The 23,062-nt window shown below is 42.3% G+C and overlaps 1 protein-coding gene and 1 long non-coding RNA gene across 11 annotated transcripts in view; both read left to right on the plus strand.

The window, feature by feature from the left end:
- Positions 1-11,908, plus strand: part of Gm51971 — a 33,096-nt gene extending 21,188 nt beyond the window's left edge. The window contains exon 2 of the long non-coding RNA XR_003950181.1: positions 3,325-11,908. This is a non-coding gene — a long non-coding RNA (predicted gene, 51971). The remainder of the gene's footprint in view (positions 1-3,324) is intronic.
- Positions 1-23,062, plus strand: part of Akap6 (A kinase (PRKA) anchor protein 6) — a 456,981-nt gene that overhangs the window by 121,317 nt on the left and 312,602 nt on the right. The gene's annotated exons all lie outside the window — the stretch shown is intronic.

Raw genomic sequence — 23,062 nt, forward strand, 5'->3', positions numbered from 1 at the left:
TGACTTTGGTTTTGGTGTTAGAATGGAGAGAATGAGATGACAGACCATCCAACTATTCTGTTCTTTCTATACACAACACAAGACTCCAGAGACATGAAATGAACTAGTGGGGCTCATTCCTAGCAGGTGGTGGAACCCAATACCCCGACTTCTTACTGTCTAGTCGGGGTCTCCTTTAGGGTCCCCCTCCCACCACCCCACCCCCATTTTGAAGGGTACAGTCAGGAGATGATTTTACTGTCTTGAACGTGAAAGTCATGCTGGTGTTGGGTAACTGACATTTACTTAGTCTATTCTTGAAACGAATACTTAATGAAGGCTAGCGAGGCACGTGGAAGTCGGACCTCACAATGCTGCTTACCAGTCACTTGAAACGGCAGCAGGAATCCTAGAACTGTCCATGCTGACTCTGGGGCCAAACGACAAATCGCATCTGCTCCTTACAAATGGCAGCCACGCCATGTCACCTTCCTTAGGAAGACGCTCTGTTTTTAGTTCACCTCGAATTTTAGTTCCCTTTAAAAATAGGAAATCAAATGACTAGGCAGCCTTAAGTTATGCAGGAGATTAGGAGTAGCCTGTAAAACCAGCCAGATGTCCAGGACCTCCAGGCTCTGTCTGAAATGGCCTCAGAATCCCTTCCAGGGAGGCTGTAACTGCTAGACTTCTTCATGGTCCCTCTTTTCATTGGAATGTTCAACTTTAAAATTACTTTCTATTTGTTCTGTAAGAATTTCACATATACACATAACATATTTGATATTTTCATTTCCTACTCTTCCCTTTACCTCCCTCCAGATAGATCTGTCCTCACTCCTCCCCCCACCCCAGCTTGTGTCTTTTTTTTTTTAAATAACTTTGGTCTAATTTGTGCTGCTCATATACTCATGCATGTGGGGCCTTCCACTGATGTGTGGTTGACCAGTCAGGCACCATAGCCTTAAAGAAAACTGAGTCTCTTACCCACAGAAGCCCTCATCTGTCAACAGTACCTCAGCTAGAGGTGGGGACCACACTCTGTACATCTCCAGGGGTTGACTTAACTGGAGGGGCAAAGGATGAAGAAATCACAAACACACAGACACGTAGGCAGAGAAAACCTGGGATGGGGTGGTCTGCGCTCTCTGATGGAGAAGCTGCAGCATCATGGGGGCTCAGCATGATTATTTATATAAGGGAGGCAGGCATTAAGTAGAGAGGCAGGGTGATTGCACATGGCTGAATAAGGAGGCAAGTTTGGCTAATCTTGGTAGGAACAGTTTCTGTAGTAGAGCAGTCGTAGGTCATAATCATGGGAGTGGGGAAGCTACAGGTGGGCATTGTCTGTATATATTATCAACAACCACACTGAGACCAGAGGGATGTTCTGCTATCTGGCTGAGCCTTGCCCAGGGAAGGCTTCGACACTTCCAAGGTTCCTTTGAGGCTCCTTGACACGGCTGTGGCCACGTCAACAATGTCAGATGGGGGACTGTGAGTCCTCCCGACTCTGTGCTGGACTGGCTTGATCTTGTGCAGGTCTTATGCAGGCAGTCTTTGCTACAGTGAGTTCATGAGTGCAACAGTCTGGTCATGTTCCGAAGACATGATTTCACTGCAGTCTTCCTTGACCGCTGGCTCTTTTCTACGTCCTTTCCACGGTTGGTCCCTGAGCCTTGAGGGAAGTTGGAGTATGATACAGATGTCCCACATGTGACTGAGCATGACACAGACATCTGTTCTTTACACCTTTACTAGCCGTGAATTGTTTTACAGGTCCACTAGCTGCTAGAAATTGATCTTCCAATCTCATTTATTCATTTATTTAGCATCCATATGTCCTAAATTATAGCTGAGCTCTTAACCCCGGAGCTGTCAGAACCCCTCCAGGGAATCCTGTGCTGAAATCAAAGAGAGAGTGCCTGGCTTTTGCAGGAAACCAAAGGCCTCTGAGGTTTCTGGATGGAGAGCAGCTTCTATGACTCCTGCTGAGGAAGGCTTTGCATGCACAGCAGTACTTGGTCTTAAACTTGCTAATATTTTCAACTATAAAGCAGTAGAAAACGAGGTAACAGAATGCTTTGTTCCACCAGACCAAGGTGAAAATATGTCACCGTGGAATATTAATTTTTATATAAAATTAAAAAGTTAAAAAAATTTGGGGGCATTTAATTTGATAAATTGCTCATTATTTCAGATTTATCTTTTTTAAATATCTTTTCAGTTTTAGAAACACATACTTAGAGTTGGTTTGATGGCTCAGTGAGCAAAGACAGTGACTGCCAAGCCTGATGTGGGAGAAGGAGAGAGGGTTTCCACAGGGTTTCCTCTGCCATAGGTGTGTGGGACAATCACACACACACACACACACACACACACACACACACACACACGCAAGGGAGGGAGTTTGAAAACCCGAATAGTTATAATATTTTCCCAATATCAGTGCTTCCTTTGTGTTCAATTGTTTTCTTCTGTTCATTTTAAAATTTAGAATGTTTTCTAGAACATTCATCCGTTCATTTTATAGTTTGATGGTTTGGAGGGAAGGCTGCATGGAGATACCGTCTGTGCTTTTATCCAATAGCCATCAGCATAGCTTGTCCCCAACCCCTGAAACTCCCCCTTGAAATTAATTAGAAAATTAGTTCACCTGCCTTCTCCATCACTTCTCTCTCTCTTAAGCAAAACTAATTCACTTCAAAATGTTTTTCATTTGTGATATTGAGCCAGGATGGGGATACAGTAAAACCTTATTGTCTTTGCTCCTTTTATCTCCTTTGGTCTGCTCTGATTTATTGCTTCTGCTCTATTTTCAAGTTGTCTAGCACTTGCAACCTGTCCCAAGCTCACTTTTAAAATATATACAAGCAAACCCTAAACAGATGGCTCTGTTGATCTTCTGTCTGCTGATAGCAAATGGGTTTGTGTGGAAGGCCACTGACTTCAGAGAACCTCCCTGGTGAGAGAGGGTGACGAAAGAAGGGATTTGCTGTGGTCGTTACATTTACTTAGGGTTTTTTTTTTTCTGATTTTATTTTTGTTTTATGGGATAGATATACATGGAGAAGGGCAGATCTATGTGCATTTCAGGATCATAGAAATCACTAAGATTTGATAAATGCATGTGTGTATTTAGTACAGCTTGCTATCAGTAGTCCATGGCGATCTGCCTGAATATGATTCTGGTGCCTTCCATAAAAAGACACATTTGACATAGTTTAATTTTAATGCTGACTGGTTCTACAGTGCTTTAAATATCACTAGTACTATCTTATTTTTTGGCAAAAATTCCAAAGAAGATTTAAGGAAGAAATAAGTAAAAATATTGTCATTATGCCACAGAGAAATGAAGTTCAATTATAACTTCAAAAACCAAATGAAATTGAAATCACAGAGGATGCAAAAATAAACCTGCCACTATCATCATCATCACCACCACCATCATCATCATCACCACCACCACCACCACCACCATCATCATAATCATCATCATCATCATCATCATCATCATCTGATTTCCAGCAAAGGTGACAGAAACATGTTGGAGAAAAGAGGATCTTTGCCGCAGGGGATGCTGGGAACCCTGGAAATTCACAGGAGAAACCAAACTCATGCCCCACTTCACACCCTGGGAAAAATAACTCAATAGAAGCCGGAGTCCTTGATAAGGCATAACTTTTCACGTTAGAGAAAACCCTTGATGATACAGCTGCAAGCAAGACCTTTCTGATAGCTCAGGAGATAGTGGAGAACTGACAAGCAGGATTGCATCAAGCTTCAGCCATTGAAGAAAACAGCAAAGAGAAGGGCAGGCTACCAAGAGACTATTCATTCGATGAGATAAGCTTCCAGACTATCTCACTGGGTATGACATCATGGGCTCTACTACTCTCTGGAACTGTGAGCCCCAAATTAAATGCTTTCTTTTATAAGTTCCCTTGGACATGGGGTCTCTTCACAGCAGAAATGTAAGATAGATGGGTGACGTCCTGTGAGACTCATGTCAGCTAAAGTAATATTTCAAAAACGTTTTTTTGTCTGATGGCTGGAACAAAATGCCTATTTCAACTAGGTGCTTTAATTTATCTGTGGGTGGAAAACAGGACTGGTCTTGACCAGTGCTGGAGAATTGGATCATGTCCATAGACCTCAAAAATAACTCTTAATGGACTCTCAACTTCTTTGATGCTAATAATTATAAACATTTTAATCAAATAATTATCTTACCCAAGAGAGGGAAATAACATGTACTAATAAAAATAATTGAATGTAAAAATAATGAATGATCTTCAATTTGAGATACTCAAATAAATAATAGCTATCAAACTACTTTTAGAACTTTTAAATGCCTAATGAAAACTGCTTATTTATCCTTGATATGGCTTCACAGGTTGACTTTTTCTTGTTTCCTGGATCTATATCATGGTAGAAGTAATTAACACTTCTTATGTTGGTTGTGGAACTCTGAGCTGCATTATATTTTTCATAGATTAAATGGAAAAATAGAATAGTTTTCAAATTAATTTAGTTTACTCATCAGGCACAGTCTTCTAAACCAATTGTTTCATTAGAGGAAAAGGTTGGCCATAATGAGAAAGCTAGCCAACGACGTTTCTCCACGAACACCAGATTGGAGAACCACTGGGACAGTGTAGTTAACGGAACATTTTCACCCAAGCGTGGCTCAGGAAGTGCTGTCTAGAAAGGGTGGGCCTCAATACAGAAGCACTGGGGCTAGATGGAGCTCTGGTGGCAATGCCATTTTTTACTAGTGTCCAGGTAGACCGTGGGGACTTCAACTCCTACCATAGCTATTCCACTGAATAACCTAGGTGGCTCTGCCATGGAGGGGTAGCTCACAATCAACTCTTTTTGAGTAGCTGGAAGTTCTTAATACGGTAAATCTGATAGAAGCATTTCCCTGGGGGAGTGTAGTCTTCAAGGCACTGCAATAGGTAGAGCTTAGACAACCCTCGAGCTTTCTGTGAATTTAGGACCAGCCTTAGGACTTCCACACAGCGTGGGAGAGGAAGTCACTCACACTGACAAATGCCTGTGTGGTGAGCTTCAGGGCTAACAGACACCTGCTGACACTGAACACACAGGGGCTGTGGTCTCTGCACCACATGCCTTTCATGTGTTGTAACGATGACATTTCTGAAGTGTTTGTGTCCACATTTTCATTTTTGTTCAGAGGTCACACACTCTAATGATACAACTAGGATTTAACTCTCATCATCCCAAACAGAGAACATAAGCATCTCTTCATTTGCTGCCGGAGACCTCTTGAGACCTCCTTCCCAACCTAGCAAGTCTGAACTGGTCATCGCAGCAGCTTGGTTGCTTACTTATTTGTCATTTCGGGATGCTGTCAGCTTTCCTATGGTTATCTTCTAGTGGCCAAAAGTCACATTTCACTTTATCTGTCTGGTTGAGAATTCACTGTTGTGAATGAAAATCATGGAAAATTAACTATAACTTTTTAAAATTAACTTGCTCAGAATGACATTTTTTTCCATTTTTTATTAGGTATTTAGCTCATTTACATTTCCAATGCTATACCAAAAGTCCCCCATGCCCACCCACCCCCACTCCCGTACCCACCCACTCCCCCTTTTTGGCCCTGGCGTTCCCCTGTACTGGGGCATATAAAGTTTGCGTGTCCAATGGGCCTCTCTTTCCAGCGATGGCGGACTAGGCCATCTTTTGATACATATGCAGCTAGAGTCAAGAGCTACTGGTTAGTTCATAATGTTGTTCCACCTATAGGGTTGCACATCCCTTTAGCTCCTTGGGTTCTTTCTCTAGCTCCTCCATTGGGAGCCCTGTGATCCATCCATTAGCTGACTGTGAGCATCCACTTCTGTGTTTGCTAGGCCCCGGCATAGTCTCACAAGAGACAGCTACATCTGGGTCCTTTCGATAAAATCTTGCTAGTGTATGCAATGGTGTCAGCGTTTGGATGCTGATTATGGGGTGGATCCATGGATATGGCAGTCTCTACATGGTCCATCCTTTCATCTCAGCTCCAAACTTTGTCTCTGTAACTCCTTCCATGGGTGTTTTGTTCCCAATTCTAAGGAGGGGCATAGTGTCCATACTTCAGTCTTCATTCTTCTTGAGTTTCATGTGTTTAGCAAATTGTATCTTATATCTTGGGAATCCTAGGTTTGGGGCTAATATCCACTTATCAGTGAGTACATATTGTGTGAGTTCCTTTGTGAATGTGTTACCTCACTCAGGATGATGCCCTCCAGGTCCATCCATTTGGCTAGGAATTTCATAAATTCATTCTTTTTAATAGCTGAATAGTACTCCATTGTGTAGATGTACCACATTTTCTGTATCCATTCCTCTGTTGAGGGGCATCTGGGTTCAAGCCACTAAAGTAGTATTATTGCTCAGAAATGTTCCTCCTCTTTCCCACTCTCTTCCTGGTGGTGCGATCAATCCCAGTGCTTGTACGCTTTAGGCAAGCACTCTACCACTGGACTATATTCCCATCCCAAGTATGAATCCTTCTCTCCCTCTCTCCTCCCCTCTCTCCCTCCCTCCATTCTTCCTCCCCCCTCTGTTTTTCTTCCTTCCCTCCCTCCTTTCCTTCTTCTTCTTCCTTTCCCCTGCACCCTCAAAAAAAAACCCAAAAACAAACAAACAAACAAACAAAGAACCAAGAGCCAGACATGATGGCCTATCTTGTAATTCCAGCACCAAGGGAGCAGGAACAGGTGAACTTTTATGAGTTCAAGACCAACCTGGTTTGTATAGCAAGGGGATTCCATGCTAGAACATGCTACACAGTGAGACAAGATAGAGATAGAGATAGAGATAGAGATAGAGATAGAGATAGAGATAGAGATAGATAGATAGATGGATGGATGGATGGATGGATGGATGGATGGATAGATAGATAGATAGATAGATAGATAGATAGATAGATAGATAGATAGATTAAATAAAAGTAATTAAGGCTGGGAGATGGCTCAGGGATCAAGATAATCTGCTGATAAGCCTGGTAATCTGAATTTGAGTCCCAAGTACCATATAGTGAAAGAAAGACTTGCCTCCCACAAGCTGTCCTCTGACTTCTAAACATACTGCAATGTGCAAATGGACACAGACATGCACGCACGAGAGTGCACGAATACACCCCCTAAAAAAATAAATAAAACTAAATGTAGAGGGAAAAAATAATTTAAAAAAGACGGTGCCTCAGGTTAAGACGTGATCTGTGGGTGCTCACAGGAACTCAGAGCTGTAACGCTGCCTTGCTGTAAACGTAAAGAAATTTAAGTTTTGGTGCATTGGTTTCTTTTTCAGAAAACAAAGATAAATCTGACTGTAAAATTCTCAGACAGGAAAAATGTCACTACTGTCTACAGAAGACATCAACATGGACTGCTGCTGCTGTACTTTCTTCATGTATTCTTTTCTAGAGAACTTATTTCTATCATTTAAACTATGTGTAGGTGTGCAGGGGCGGGGGGAAGCATGACAAAGGCATAGTATAGATGTGCACAGAGGCCAGAGCCATCCAGTCCTTGAGAGCGTTACAGGCAGTTGTGAGCTGCCTGACATGGGTGCTAGGAACCAAACTTGGGTCCTCTGGAAGAGCAACACATGATTTTAGCTATTAACCTACCTTTCAAGCCCCTTCCAGGTTATTTTTTGAGGAAAGCTTTTAAAAATATTATTTGTAATTGCAAATGCTTTTAAAAGTGTTATTAGTATCTACAGTAATTGTAAAGAAAATGGGCAAGAGAAGATATTAATTACCAAACAAAATTATATTTTAAAAAGAGACGCAACATACTAATGTATTTGCAGATAAAGAAGGTATACCAGAAAGATATGCCCACATCTATGGAAATGATATGAAATTCTCCTGATGAAGCCAAAAGCTACTAAGAAAATGGTTTAAATTATGAAATGCAAACAGGAGTAAGACTTGGAAACACTCAGGCTGAGAAGATAGCTCAATGGGTAAACTGCTTGCTGGGTAAAGTGTGAGGACCCAATTTCAGATCCTTAGCATCTGAAGAAAGCCAAGCACAGGCCTGTAATCCCAGCACATAAACCAGAGGCTGAATAACCCCAGGGGCCTCACTGGTCAGCTAGAGTAGACTATCAGTGAACCACGGAATCAATGAAAGAGCCTCAGAAAATAAGGTAGAAAATGATAGAGGGAGGATACCCAGGGCCAGCTTTGGCATCAGTGAGTTTATTCACAAACATGTACATGCACACATATGTACACACATACTTGAATTTGGACAACTCAAGTTTCCTTATTAAAGAGAAGGAAGATCTTTAAAATCAGGCGGAAAAAAAAAAAAAAAAAAAAAAAAAACCTCTGAAAATTAGAAGTAAGCTCGGTGTGGCGGTGTGTGCCTTTAATTCCAGCACCCCAAAGGCAGAATCAGACAAGTTTCTAAATTCAATGTTCGCTAGGTCTACACAACAAGTTCCAGACCAGCTGGGGCTGTATAATCAGACAGTATCTGAAAAAGAAAAAGAAGAAAAAATAAAAGAAAGAAGGGAAGAGAAAGGAATGAAGGAAGGTAGCGAGGGAGAAAGATTGAAATTTTTAGGAAAGGAGCCTAAGCTAGAAGGAAAGAACAAATGCACACGAGCACAGCAGGGGATAACTTAGGGATGCTGGACTCGTAACAGCTCCAACCTGGAGACAACCCAGATACCCATCCACTGGTAAACACACACACACACACACACACACACACACACACACAAATACACAGAGAGGGGTGAAAGGGAAAGAGAGGGAGAGGGGGAGAAGGAGAGAGAGGAAAATGTCTCCCATATAGAGGACAAGAGGACCTACTGAGAACATAACAAATTAACTACTTTTGTGTACAGTCACATTGATACATCCCAAAGCATTATGTTGCATGAATTACATAAAGCACAATAAAAACTGCGTGCTGTGTGACTCCATTTAAATGACATTCTAAAAATGGCAAATATCTAGGGGCTGAAAACTGTGGTATGTATCTCGGTCTTGCTGCTGTTTATCTTCAATAACAGTTGCCAAACTCTACACTTAAGAAGATAAATTATATTGCATGTAAATCATGTCTTAGTTAAAAAAAAAAGATAAGAGGATTTGAGAAAAAGTGATCACCACAGGCGTACGGCCAGGAAGTTTGAACTTGTGCATCTCAGGCACCTTGGAGAAGAAGCTGCGGCAGTGTGGTCCCGAGCAGGAAGTCGCCCAGGCTCACGAAAGTTCCTCAAATAAGGCTGTAGGTGACTGAAAGGCAAGCCAGTGATTCAGCTGTTCTGGAGTGGAGACCACAGTCACACTTGAAGGAAATTAGGGTATGTTGTTCCTGTGAGTGGTTCTGGTGGGATCTTTTGTAATCAGAATGACTACAGAGATCCCCACATCCATGGAGCATGAAGCTCGCAGTGAATTCTTCTCGCTAATAAAATCACGAACGGGAAGACATCATATGCAACCCTCTTGCCAAAACCACACACCACCGTATATCAATCATTCTGAGAAGGGTGGGGAGAGAGGAATGAAGAAAAAGAAGCCTAACCACAAGCAAGCCTCCAGATCTGCCAGTTTTCAGGAGAGGGGATTGTGCTAAACAATTCGAGTACAGTAAGCAAAAAAAAAAAAAAAAAAAAAAAAAAAATGGAGTCTGGGAAACTTTGCAGGGCATACAAGCCTGTTCCTTCAGCAGAACTCCAGGAAAGAGAATTCAGGGATAGAGCAAATGTGACAATAGAGGTAAGAAGAAACGCATTACCACTCAGTGGCTGTACCCCTTTTTGGGTAATGATTAAAAATATAAGGCATAAGAACACGACAGTTGAGAGAGTGCAGGCAGTAATTTATATTTTAACACTAAGGAGTTAACTTTAAATGGAATCTACAGTGGCATTGTGGTTATAGTTACAAAGCAGGCAGGGCTCTTGTGTTTTAGCTGTCTGTACTGCAATCCCACTGTGTACCCGCTTTGCTTACCAGAAGGCTTAATTATAATTGGGGGAACTCAGATAAAGTGGGACTGGCTGAAGACCCCATCTGATTTGCTCAGTGATGGATTCATGGAAGCTTATGATTCTTTCTTACCCTGCTTTTATATCTTTGACATTTTCCAGAATGAAAACTTTTTTTTTAAAAATAGCATTCATATAAGACTTCTCACAAACCTGTAACAAAAACGTTATCGTCCACATAGACAGGAAGTGTTATTGCAGAGGTGATCATTGGCCTCAAACGTGGAGGCCCATCCTCAGACACCCTGTCTTACCGCTGCTTGTTTGACCGTGTTATCTTCAAATCAGAGATGGGCATATCATGGGTTGGCTTTCTCTTCCCAGTGCTCTGACAGCCAGCTGTGAGCCCTGAGGTAGTGACACTCCTTTCAACCGGAGCCCTCCGCTCCCTTGACTCACATTGCTCAACTCTCCATCCATCACCACAGATGAAAATGCCCTGCTTTTATTTGCTTCTGTTTCCCCCTCTCATTTTTGACTTTCTTCTTTCTGTCCCGCTGCCGTGTCTCCCTGAACCCCTTCCTTCACTTCGCCAAGTGACTTGTCGCCTGCTGGCTGTGCTCTGGACACCATCTCTCTGCCCCTCCCACACTAGTGATGGCCTCTCTACCTCTCCAAGCACTGGATTCGGCAAAGGAACCTTTCACTGGGCATGTGCAGAGCTGGAACCTGATAAGAACGCTCATAATTACACGCTTATTGTTGGGGAAGATGCTGGCATCTTGAATGCCAAGGACATTGAGAAGAAATGACATCAGAAAGGCTAGTTTTATACCCCAAATATTCCATACTCTATACTCCTGGAGGAGTGCCAATCTTCGTCCCTATATGCCTTGCTTCCTACCCAGGAAATGAGTACACTGAAGCCTTCAGCAACAACACATAGATCTTTCAAGGCACACGGCATTAAAGTGGAAGATCCTTGTGGGCTGGGACTTTGCTGATTTGGGTTTAGGCCTCTGTGTGTAGATATGCTGTGGCTGCAAGCTTCTACAGGATGTTAAACACTTTTGCTGAGGTCCAGTGGATGAAGATCTTTGCTGGCTCACCCAGCTGCAGTGCCACATGAGAAAGTGTGGTTTGAAGCAGTGGGTTTTTCACTTTTGGTGTACTTTGCTGTCTTCCTGCTTCTGAACATTGTCTTTCTCAAGTACCTCCTGTAGACACTCACGTTTCTTCCTCCTTATCAAAGTCCTACCATCAACATGACAACCTTCAAAGACTCGCCAGTCCCCCAGTGCCCTGCACAGCAGTTGGGCAAAATCCTTTGCTGAAAAATTTTCACATTGTTTTCATCAACATTAATATTTCTAGATATCCATCGCAGACCATCAGTAGTAAATAGCTCTTCATAAAATAGGAATGGGGGTCCTCTTGCTCCTGCTCTTGCCTTCCTGTTCCTGCTCTCTCGCTTTTCCTTTCCCCCCTCTCTCCATGTGTGCATGGCCGGCCTCTACTTCTCTCTCTGCCTTTCTCTGCCTCTACAAGCCTTTCAACTCCCCTACCCATGCCCTGAATAAACTCTATTCTATCCAAAAAAAAAAAAAAAAAAAAGGAGGGCTGGAGGGAAGGCGCACATAAATAAAAATAATAAGTCTTTTAAAAGAGAGAAAATGAAGGGACTAGGGGAAAGGGAGATGGATTGTCTTGCAACCCTTATGACCAGAGTTCCATTCCCAGAACCCAAGTCAGAAAAGGTGGGTATGGTGCTGTGCCTCTGTAATACCAGAGTGCTATGGCAAGAAGGGAAGTAGGGGCAGGAAGAACGTGTAAGAACTCACGTATCAAGAAAGACCCTGATTCAAAACCCAAAAAAACTCACGACAGCAGAGGAACAAGGTCGAGTGAGAGAACTAAACCTCTGTGACGTGTATTTACATGAATACACACACACACACACACACACACACACACACACACACGTGTAACGATTGCTTTCAACCCTGTAGTGATGTTACTGGTAGGCTTATTAAGCAGGCATTCCACTAGCATGCTTGCTGATCCCTCCTCTATTATGTTAATCCTCCCTGACTCATGGGTTTTACTGCGAGAACTAATGCAACTTCGTGAAATTGCTTTACTCTGACACGAGATTTTGTGCCAGGAAATCATTTCTAGGCATTGTCTGATCAAGTTCATCAACTTGCTACAAAGTAGCCCCTGAAAGCAAGAGAGGGCTTTGAGTTGCTCCCAATCGCCAACGCTGAGTTTTAGAACCTCCTTTGTATGACTGCACTGAACGGTCTTTGTGACCCATAATATTATCCAAGTAATTTATGAAGAATTAAAAAGCATACATGTACACATTAAAAACACTAATAGATTGTGCAATGTTTAAATTCCCAATAGATTAATGGCATTCTGCAGTAAAAAAGCCTTTAAAACATGTCCAAAGGTCTAATATAAACCCAAGATCATTTGGATTTCTATCTGTAAAAGTGTGGCAAGATTTAGTGACTCCCAGAAAGGAAGCCCCTGGACAATTGGCATTCACTTGTTCTGCAGCGCCATCTAGTGTTCATGGAGAAATGCGCTTTTAAGCCTCATCTTCCTCAGCCTTGCCTTGCTGCTAAGATTATCTATGCAGATTTCTACCTCTACCTGGCAGCCAATGATGCTTAGAGATGCTTCCAACTTACATAACCTTATATTAATTTCCACGGTGAAGGATCATTGATCGGTGAAGGATCAATCAACTAATGAGAAGAATTGGTGTATGTATCAGTATGCATATGTGATGTATTTTATTTCAAGACTACTATCTTTATTTCCCAATAAAATAGCCCATAGATGCTGGGATTTACTGGTTTACTTTAAATTTAATTGCCCTTACAAAAAACATCTTAAATGGCAAAACATTAATTTCCCAATTATTATTATAGCATTTACTATATAATATAACATATACCACAGTACAAATGTCCTATTAGGTCCGGGGACTGTCTTACATAATATTGCTCCCTTTATGCAACTTCCAAAAAATTCTTTATTGCTAGAAAAAGCTACAAAGCATCATCTGGACTCTAACATTCAGAGCTTTGCTGCCCTAAGTGTGGTTCCTGCACTGGACGCTTAGGCAGCCCCTTGGCAGATGTTAGCGTTGCAAAATGTCTGTACCCCACTTTGCCTCCCAAACCACACTTCTCACTTATGATATCCCAGAGTTTCAGATGTACATAAAATTTGAGAGGAACCTGTTTTAGAAATGTCTTCCCCTCATGTGCTCATTGGACAGTAGTCAACCAAAACTGGAGACTTCCATTACAATTTCAGATTTACGATATTTTATTCTTGGAGAAAGTTACATAACTTCCCTGTCTGACTCGTGGCTTATTTCAGTGTATCATGGTTGTTGCTGAGACTCACACAGCGGCTGAACAAAGAGAGTACATTCCTCCCCTGTCCAATCTGTCATCTTCATCTCTGCAGAACCAGAAGCTGAGAGGAACTGCCGACTGTGAAATTTAGGGCACGCATTCACTACCAAAAATATTTAAGTCTGCTGTGACAGAGTCATGATTTGAACCCACAGTAGGAGGCGAGGCTTAAATCTTCACAGCTGAAGCTCAAAGGAACACTTAGAAGTAAAAGGAGAGGTTTTAAATCATGGCTTTCCTTGGGCCTTAATTCTCTCTCTCTCTCTCTCTCTCTCTCTCTCTCTCTCACACACACACACACACACACACACACACACACACACACACACACACACGCACACACACCTTTAAACCTAGCAAGCTTCCTATGAAAATCAGAGTATTTACAGCCATCCATTCGCTTCTTTTTGGCTAATGTTCAGTTGGTTCATAATCTAATACTATTCCAAATTCACTCAAATTCCCCGAGACACTTATCTAACCATTTCAGATAACAGAATAGACTTCAAAGTGCAAGAAAATCTCTTTACAGGCTGAGGCTAGTTTGGAAAGTATTTTAAGTGCACAATTATGATAAGCCAGGTTCTTACATATTACAAAATTTTCCCCTTTTCTAAAATCTGGGCTAATAGCTATTAAATATTTCAAATTAAAACTCAAAGTAATATATTGTTGGTTCATTTAAAAATTTCAGAATTTAAAAGTAATAAATGGATTGGTCCATAGTCATGAAAATTATCATTGCAATTAACACATAGTTCCACAAGCTAGGCTAAATCCCATTATCTCTGTGGTTCTAATTATCGAAGGGCTTAAAGAAAGCAGAAGTTATTTGACCCGTGACTGGCCCTGCAGTCTGCTGGTGAGGGTATACGGTAACGCATGCTGCAGCAGAACTCAGATGTCCTAAACTGCAGATTATCATGCACAACCTTTCTTGGGTTGTCTTACACGTCAACAGGGAATTCCAAGGTCACGGCCACGAGCTAGGACGGATTCACATCCCCGTGCCTCTCGACTGCTGAATATATTCTACCTTCCTTTGCTTTTCCTGTAAATCCTTTCAGCATCCACTGGCTTAATTGGGGTGAATGGAGTCTGTGCCTCCCACTAGGGCAAATGTCTTGATTGAATAATTAGTGTTAATTGACACAGGCACCTCTGTCCAAGGTATGAAGTGTCTTCCTAGTTTATTTCATTATCTGTGTCTTTCTTCTCCATTTTACGGGATCCTGCTGACATTGCTACCTGACTGGATTGGCTAAAGTTAAAGCTGGGCATGCTGTTGCAGGACTCTGTTTGGAAACACAGATATTGCAGAGTGTTAGGAATCCTGGGGTATGACCTGGGCTAACAAATTATGAGCTCTAACTTGAAAAATGAGCCTTCAAAGCATAAAGCTTAGAAACCTTTGTTCTTACAAGAAATGTGACGTTTGACGTTTGTCACAGGTCCCTAGGCAGTCCATCCTGGACCTGGGGTTCTGAATTCTGCATTCTGAAGGTTTGTTGAGGATGAGAAAATGTCAGAGGAATCTGAAACCAGATCAAGCTGACCGATTAGCCAAATTATCCTCGAGCATCTACCGTAGAGGCGAGGGCTTTTAATCAGGAGCCCTGAGGTGTCTCCCTCCAGCTTTGGATCCTCTCCAGAGAGCAGCCAGGAAAAGCTTTCCCAGTGTGGAAAGCTCCCAGGGGAGATGTGGCCATGGTGGGACAATACCCAGGAAGGGCTCATCTGAGAGCCCCAGAGTAGCAGCTTGGGGAGTAAGAGCCTGAGCAGACAAGCAGGCCAGGCCACAAGGAGGAGAGATACACTAGCATTTCCTACAAGTGCCTTCTCTGTGACTGTTGTCATTAAAAGGGCTTGTTGTATCGGAGTGGGGGGGGCTTTAGCTATGGAACCATGAAACTTAATTCAGAAGAGACGGTGGGACAGCAGACTGATCTCTGTAATGTAAATGGCAGCTCTTCTGCTGAAAGCCATTGTGTCAACCGCTTGAGAACGTGGCAGTGACTTGGCAGGGAGATGGCAGAAAGGTTCTCTGGACCAACTGTCTCCTGCAGCTGTGAAAGACACACAGCCTGGCTGCCAAATGGTGAGCCCTTTTGTGCTCCGGCTGAGTTTCATTCACTCCTATGGCAACTTGAGGTTCAGCGTTCAGGAATATTAGTTTGGTCTGGACCATCGCCATCTCTTAGCAACCAAGGGAGATAGAAATTACCAGCTGGGTAATTTGATACTGGGAACCCGAAGGTCATGAAAATGGGGTATAATGGCTGTTTGTATTGAAGGGGGAGGAGGGAGGGGGGAATATGATGTAATCCTGATGTGTAGAAATGTTTGGAATGCCACAGAGATTACAAAGGAAAATCCAGTTCAAACTGGACTCTGTCTCACTCAGAGCGATTCAAGTTGGGCCAAGGAGCTCCTTTAAGCATGTATATTTTTGCTCAAATAAAAACCCCTTTGGGGTTTTGGAACTGCAGTATAGAAAATAGTTTACTCTGTATTAATTTTCTCTGAGGTTGACCCGTAGCTTAATTTACATTGAGTTTCGAAACAGTGATTTCGAGTAACATAAATAACAGGTTAGGGTTCTATTGCTCTGACTTCTGAAGGCACTGGGCCAGGGATGAGGATTGGGCTGGGAGAATGGGCAAGGGGAGACAAAAGTTGCTACAGATCTGCTTCCTGGATGCTCACACTGGCTCTAGCCCACAAGCGCACCAGCTCGTCAAGGAATTGCATGTTGGGAAACTAGAAACTGCAAAGCAGAAGCCAAAGGAAATTCTTGATAACAAGTTGTTTTCCTTTTCCCCTGGGCCCAGTGAAGGGACCATCTGTTTTTCAAACTAGAAAAGCCAGAAGATGCAGTGTTTGCTCCTGGAACGAGCCAAATTGTCATAATCTAATCAAAATTCCAAAGGATGAAGGGAGAAAGGAAGAGAGGGCTGGGGAAGCCAGGCGTGGCAGTTCCCTCGCTCTCTGCATTCCTGTAGATTCATCCAGCTGTTTTAGCAAACCAGCCTGGACAAGATGCATTTGAAGGGAGTGCGAATTACAGCAAGGAGGACTGGAAAATCCAGGGTTTTGCATGACAGGTAGCGGCCTGGTCTTGTTCTCAGGGGAGCTTGTTCACCTGCTACGCACGTGGTTCTTGTGCTGGCACAGTGGGCAGAGCGCCCTGCTTTCCCTGTCTCGGTTCGTGGTTAGACTTATTTGGCACACTCTGTTACAGTTGGGTCATGGATCTAACGCAGACAGCGGAGCGCGCCTTGCTTTTTCAGCAGTGCTAGGAATGTTTAATTCCTTCCATGCGAAGAGGTTTGGCATTTGATTTTGTGACCCAACTTCAATGAGGTGAAGTAAAAAAAATTATTAACATAAAATAAATCTCTTTTTATATATCCACTTCCTTGTATCCTCAGCCCTCTGGTTCCCATATCCAGCCGACTTACAACAGTGGAGGCTGAAGCCCATGGATTCACTGTTTCTATAGGTCAGCAGCAACTTCATATTGGTTGCTATGCGTAGCATAGACAAGCAGTGCAGACAAACAAGTCCTCTGATATGGAAACACTGTAGGATTTTGAACTCTACCATTAGGATTCTCTGAGAAGAGAAGGTCTCAGGAGAGGTTCTCACCCTTCCCAATGCTACAACCCTTTAACACAGTTCCTCGTGTTGTGGGCGACCCCCGACCATAAAATTATTTTATTGCTACCTCATAACTAGAATTTTGCTAAGGTTATGAATTGTAACGTAATTATCTGATGTGCGGATATGTGACTCTTGTGAAAGGGGATCCAAGGCCTGAGAACCTCTGGTTTCAAGGCTTTAAGACAACCAGAATGGTAGACTGTTTTGGCATCAAACTAAATCCATGCTACCTTCTGCTACACAAACAAAAGGCACGGGCGGCATCTTGCTGAGCTCAGTGCAGCCCCCAGAGCCACCAGGGTTTGTAGATTACTTCAACCTCATTGGATCTTGCATTTAGTTTAAGAACCCTTTTTTGACTGTCTCCTTCCCCATGGTTTAAAATGGTTCTGATTCTGAATCCGTTTTAAATTTCTATGCTCTTTGCTATGAAGAATGAGAAATATGCCAATTTTGGAAAAGTAGGTGGAAACTTTATTTATTTGGAAAAGTCCAGCCACATTCAATTTTAAATATATATATATATATATATATATATATATATAATTAAATATATATATAATTAGTACATATATTGTTTGAGGAAGTATATATTTTGAACTTTTCTGTCTGGCGATGGAGACATGAAGCTACAACCGATGAGTGTATTACAAAGGAATGGACATCAGGGTCTTGCATGTTTTACTTTGCATATGAGTTTGTGACAGTCACAGTAGAACTTTGCTTGACGTTTACCATGTGGCAGGTGCCTGGGCCGCATCTCCTCCTAATTCCACCTTCCTAGTTCAAACTCACGTAACAAATGGAAGAACTGAGGGATTTTTCTCCCACGGAGCCAAGGTTGTCAATGCAACTGACTTTCCAGCTGTCCCTGGAACCTGCCTTCTTGTCACTGTTCTTCCAGCCTTCATATTGGCTACACTTGTGTATCGTGTTTAGGGAACATTTTTCTTGTTAGTTCTTATTTTGAAGGTGGCGTTTGGGCAGGGCATTTTGAAGGACTGGTGACGGCCATATTCCCAGCTCAGTGAGGAACAGAGGCAGCGTCTTGTAATTCTTTTTTTCAGCGAAGGGGCGAGCAGAACTCTCTTCTGCCTGTTTGCGGCCAGGTGTAGTACCTGCTTTGAGTATCGCTTCTGTCTCAGCCAGCTGAGCAGGTCTGCAGGCACAAGGCCTTTTCAGCTTTCCTTTCTTGCCCAGCTATCTTTTAAAACTAAAATCTGACGTGTGTGTTTATGTCTGCTGTGTACGAGAGTAGGGATCTGTACACAGTGTGGATGTATGCACATGAGTGGAAGTCAAGCACTTTTCAGACAGCGGTTCTCACTGTTGGACCTGACCAGCAAGCCCCAGACATCATCCTGTTTCCATGTCTTCAGTCCCTAATACTGGGCTGTAGGTACATATATGACTATTATAGGTACATATGACTGTAATAGGTACATATGATTGTTATAGGTACATATGACTATTATAGGTACATACATATGACTGTGCTTTTTACAGTGGTCTGGAAACCTAAAATTTAATCTTTATCTTATGCAGACAACTCTTTTACTCATGAGTCATATTTATTTAGTTCCTTTTAGAAGTGTCTCACCTGCATGTATGATGTGTGTGCTCCTGCTGCCATCAGAGACTACAAGATGATGTTTGACCCCCTGAAGCTAGCATCATAGGTGGTTATGAGCCATGAGGTGGGTGCTGCAAACTGAACCCAGGTCCTGTGTTCACAATTATGTTCACAATTAATGCACAATGCTTATACTTTATAAATAACTATTTAATACCTTTACAGTTTTCTGCACTTAAACAGAAGCAAGTGTTTAGTATATCACCCTTTGGTATACGTCTATGATGTATTTTCACTGTTGTTTGGCTTTGCAATGAAAAAAAAAAACCTGATGAAAATTCTGACCTCATTTGTTTACTGTTCCCATAACAGTCAGTCTTTCAAAGGATTATCTGTAGAAGATTATCTCCTGGGAAGGAGAGCGGACATCTAGAAGCATTTCCTTGGGGTCGAGAGGCAGGAGAGAAATGCAAAGGGCTCTTTATTGAGATGCCTTCAAAGCCGCACTACTCAGACAAGAGCAAACAGCCAAGTGAAGGCTAGACAATGTTAAGTGACTTCCCTTGTGGGATTGACTCTGGACGATGTATTGATCGGTACAGCAATGCGAAGGCTGAGTAGTGTTAGCCTTATTTCCCACAGTCCACTCTATTCTCACTGCATTTCACTTCTTTCAGATGAAGATTCAAATCCTTGTATTACTGGGCCCCAAGCTAAAAGTCTTTCTGAATTGCCAGAGTTGAGGAGGACAGATGAAACCCATAAGTGGAAGCAGATGAATACAGAACACAATAGCAGTGTTCGTTCACAGTTCTCACAAGAAGTAGCCGAGGCTGCAGGATTGCAGCTCAGTTCTGAGGGGATTTGGCTTCCTTATGTGTGTGATGTCCGCATGACAAACTCCTTAATGCCACAGTTCCAAGACTAGTGTTGTATCACAACCTTGCAAAAATGCCGTGTCATAGTCACTGTGCTGGCCCTCCCCACACTAAATTTAGCCAGTTTTTCAGTGATGCAGCATTTTTTGTTTTAGAGAGTAGCTGAGAGGTAACATAGAGTGGTAGCTAGGGGCATAGATTCTTAGAACTTATAGAATGAATATCTGTATGTGTGTATGAAATATATATAAAGTCCATATGTGTGTGTGTGTGTATATGGTATATATAGTCTGCATAGATAGCAAGTCCATATATGTATGTGTGTGGACTTGATATACACACACACATATAGATACATACATACACACATATACATACATACATACATACATACATACATACATACATACGCACACCATGGTCCAACTAATCCAACATTGATTGTCTGTAAATGGAAGATCCAAGAATCCAGATGTTCAGTCCACAAGTCTAGATGTCTCAGCTGGTCTGCAGTATATGGCAGAACCATGAAGAAGTAGGCTCTAATGCTAGTAAAAGAATGGACTTGTTAGCAAGAATGAGAACAAATAGGCAAAAGGAGAGGCAGTCTCTTTCTTCCATGCCTTTTATGTAGGCTGCCAGCAGATGGTGTGGCCCAGATTAAAGATGAATCTTTCTACCTCAAAATATGTAGATTAAAAGTTGTAGCTTCCCACCTCAAAGATCCAGATTAGAAGTGGGCCTTTCCATCTCAAGTGATCTAATTAAGAAAAAAAGCCTCATAAGTATGCCGAAGTATTTAGGTTTCAGTTAAATCCACATGTAGTCAAGTTGTTGATTAAGAATAGCCATCCCAGGGTTCAACTCTCTGCATCCGAATTCCAGATCTTCTTCTTATGTGCTGTACAGAGCGGCTTTCTATGCCTTGTTTTTCTCACTGTAAAATGATGGTTACAATGATAGCTTAGCTCTCCTAGGACTGTAAGGACCATTAGATTGACTAATATCTGTGAAATGCTTAGAAAAATGCCTGGAATGGAAAGCACTATGTAAATGTAGCTAATATGATGGGGGAGTCTTGGAGTCTTCTACAAATGGGTATTACCATCGCAGGGCTTAGCCTTTAAAATGAATCTTTTACCCAGCTTGACAGACCTAGCAGTCACCCCCACTAAACATCAAAAACCAACCACAGACTTAGCATGTAGGCATATGCTGAGTATTGTCATGTATGGAGTCTTAAATTTCCTTTTTACTTTCTTCTTTTATCTTCTTTTGATAATCAAAAAGATGTGGTTTTGCCAGTAATGATGAGACATACTATATTCTCAGCACTAAAGAGAGGATCAGTAGTTTGAGGTCATCTTCAGCCACATAGCAAGTTTGAGGCTATCCTGGAATACATAAGACACTGTCTCAAAAATCAAATGCAATCAAAAAAATATGAGGTCTCAGTATTATCGGGGACAGCCACAGTAGACTCAAATCATCCCCCTGCATCAGCCTCATAGTTGGAGTTATAGCTTCTTAAATTTTGTCAGTTATTAAGAGCCAGCATTAGTGAATGTTGTTGCCAAGAAATATCACATACATGTTAGTCAAGGCAAGCTACTGTGTGATTGCCATACAATCTTTCAGGAAGATATTCCCCTCATATCTACAAGACCGTTAGTCATTGTCAGGAAGATGAGTGTCCTTTCACCAACAGATGTTTGGACGATTGGATAATTTAGTGAGTGCTGAGGAAGAAGTTTCCAAGCTCCGTTTGGAGTCAAGATGTAGAGGAGCAACAGTTAACCTAACAGCCAATGGGTGATGACAATTATTAAGGTAGACTGACTGTCTACAGGTTGCAAAGCCAAGTGAGAGAGTAGACCGTTAGAAGAGACTCCACCGTCACTGAGCTCAGATAGCATGACTGGGTGCAAGAGATGGATAATTGGTGTATAGTGAGAGTGAATCTGACATGTGTGTCTGCTCAAGGTGCCAGCGGAGAAGGTAGTTGACATCCATGGGGAGAATATGGAAAGCGCACATGACACAGACGCTCCACTGAGTTGGCCAGATAGGAAGAGAAATGACTACGGCATTTCACAGTGGGAAACCTGAGGGATAGATGGAGGCTGGCCACACAGATACATGGAGGATAATGGGATGGATTAAAATAGAAGATGAAAGAATTTCCTTAGTGCAATGGCCAGGACTTTCTGATTTCTCCTGAGCTATCCTATTTGGTACAGGATAAAATTAGTATGTAAGAGGGAGGAGCTACACTCAGGTCATAAAGAACTAAGAAAACTAGCCTGAGGGGAGGGGAGCGGGATGCCCATTTTTATTTCCATGAAAACTTGCTGTGTTAAAAAATTCCCTAACAATATGGGGTAAATGCTTTCTGAAAAAGAATTCTATTGACTCAGTTTTAGACCTAAGAACATGTGGCTTTTACTAAGCAAATAGCAACTTCTTACTTGGATACATTTTCAGTATTGCAAGTAGTTGATTTTAAAAGTCGTGTGTGGGCCATCAAGGTTACTCAGCAGATGAGAACTCTTGATCTCTGGAACTCTTGTGGTAGGAGGAGAGAACTGACTTCAGCAGGGAAGCTCTCTTCTCTGTGTGTGCTGTAGCAACCCGTTCCCATCCATCCATAGTAAAAAGACAAATAAATAAATGGTTCATTTGTTTTAAAGATAATTGTATTTGTTACGAAGATGGCTCAGTCAGTAAGATGCCTGCCACTCAATTATGAGGACCAGGATCTCTAGCACCCATTATGCTGTGGTGGGCACAGTGTCTGTAACCCCAGAGCTGGAGACACAGGCTCGTAGGTCACTAAAGCTCACTGGTCAACCTGAATTGGTGAACTCCAAGTTCACTGAGAGACTGCCTCAACAAATAAGATGGAAAATGGATGAGAACAGCAGTCATTGTCAACTTATGGCCTACACACAGACACACACAAAAGAGAGGGGAAGGAGAGACAAAGTTTCTAGTATTGCTTCCTCCTGATAATAAAAATAATACATATTTTTACAAACATTTTCTATGACCCACTGGTACTATTGCTATTTTGATGAATTTCCTTTTTCTAATTCTCATTTATATGCATTAAGTCTGACTTAATCAAAATTTTAGACATTATTTCTTTCTTATTTATTTATTTATTTATTTATTTTAAACTCCAGATTTTACTCCCCTTCTGGTCTACCCTCTAACTGTTCCACATCCCATACCTCCTCTCCACCCCACCCCTGTCTCCACGTGGATGTCTCCACCCTCCACCCCACCCCACCAGACCTCTAAACTCCCTGGGGCCTCCAGTCTCTTGAGGGTTAGGTGCATCATCTATGAATGAGCACAGATCCAGAAGTCCTCTGCTGTATGTGTGTTGGTGGCCTCATATCAGTGGTGTATGCTGCCTGGTTGGTCTTCTAGTATCTGAGAGATCTCCAAGGTTCAGGTTAGTTGAGACTGCTGGTCCTCCTACAGGGTCGCCCTCCTCCTCAGCTTCTTCCAGCTTTCAACCACAGAGGTCAGTTGCTTCTGTCCATTGGTTGGGT

This window comes from Mus musculus, chromosome 12 (assembly GCF_000001635.26).
Source record: "Mus musculus strain C57BL/6J chromosome 12, GRCm38.p6 C57BL/6J".
In the NCBI taxonomy this organism is placed as follows: domain Eukaryota; kingdom Metazoa; phylum Chordata; class Mammalia; order Rodentia; family Muridae; genus Mus; species Mus musculus.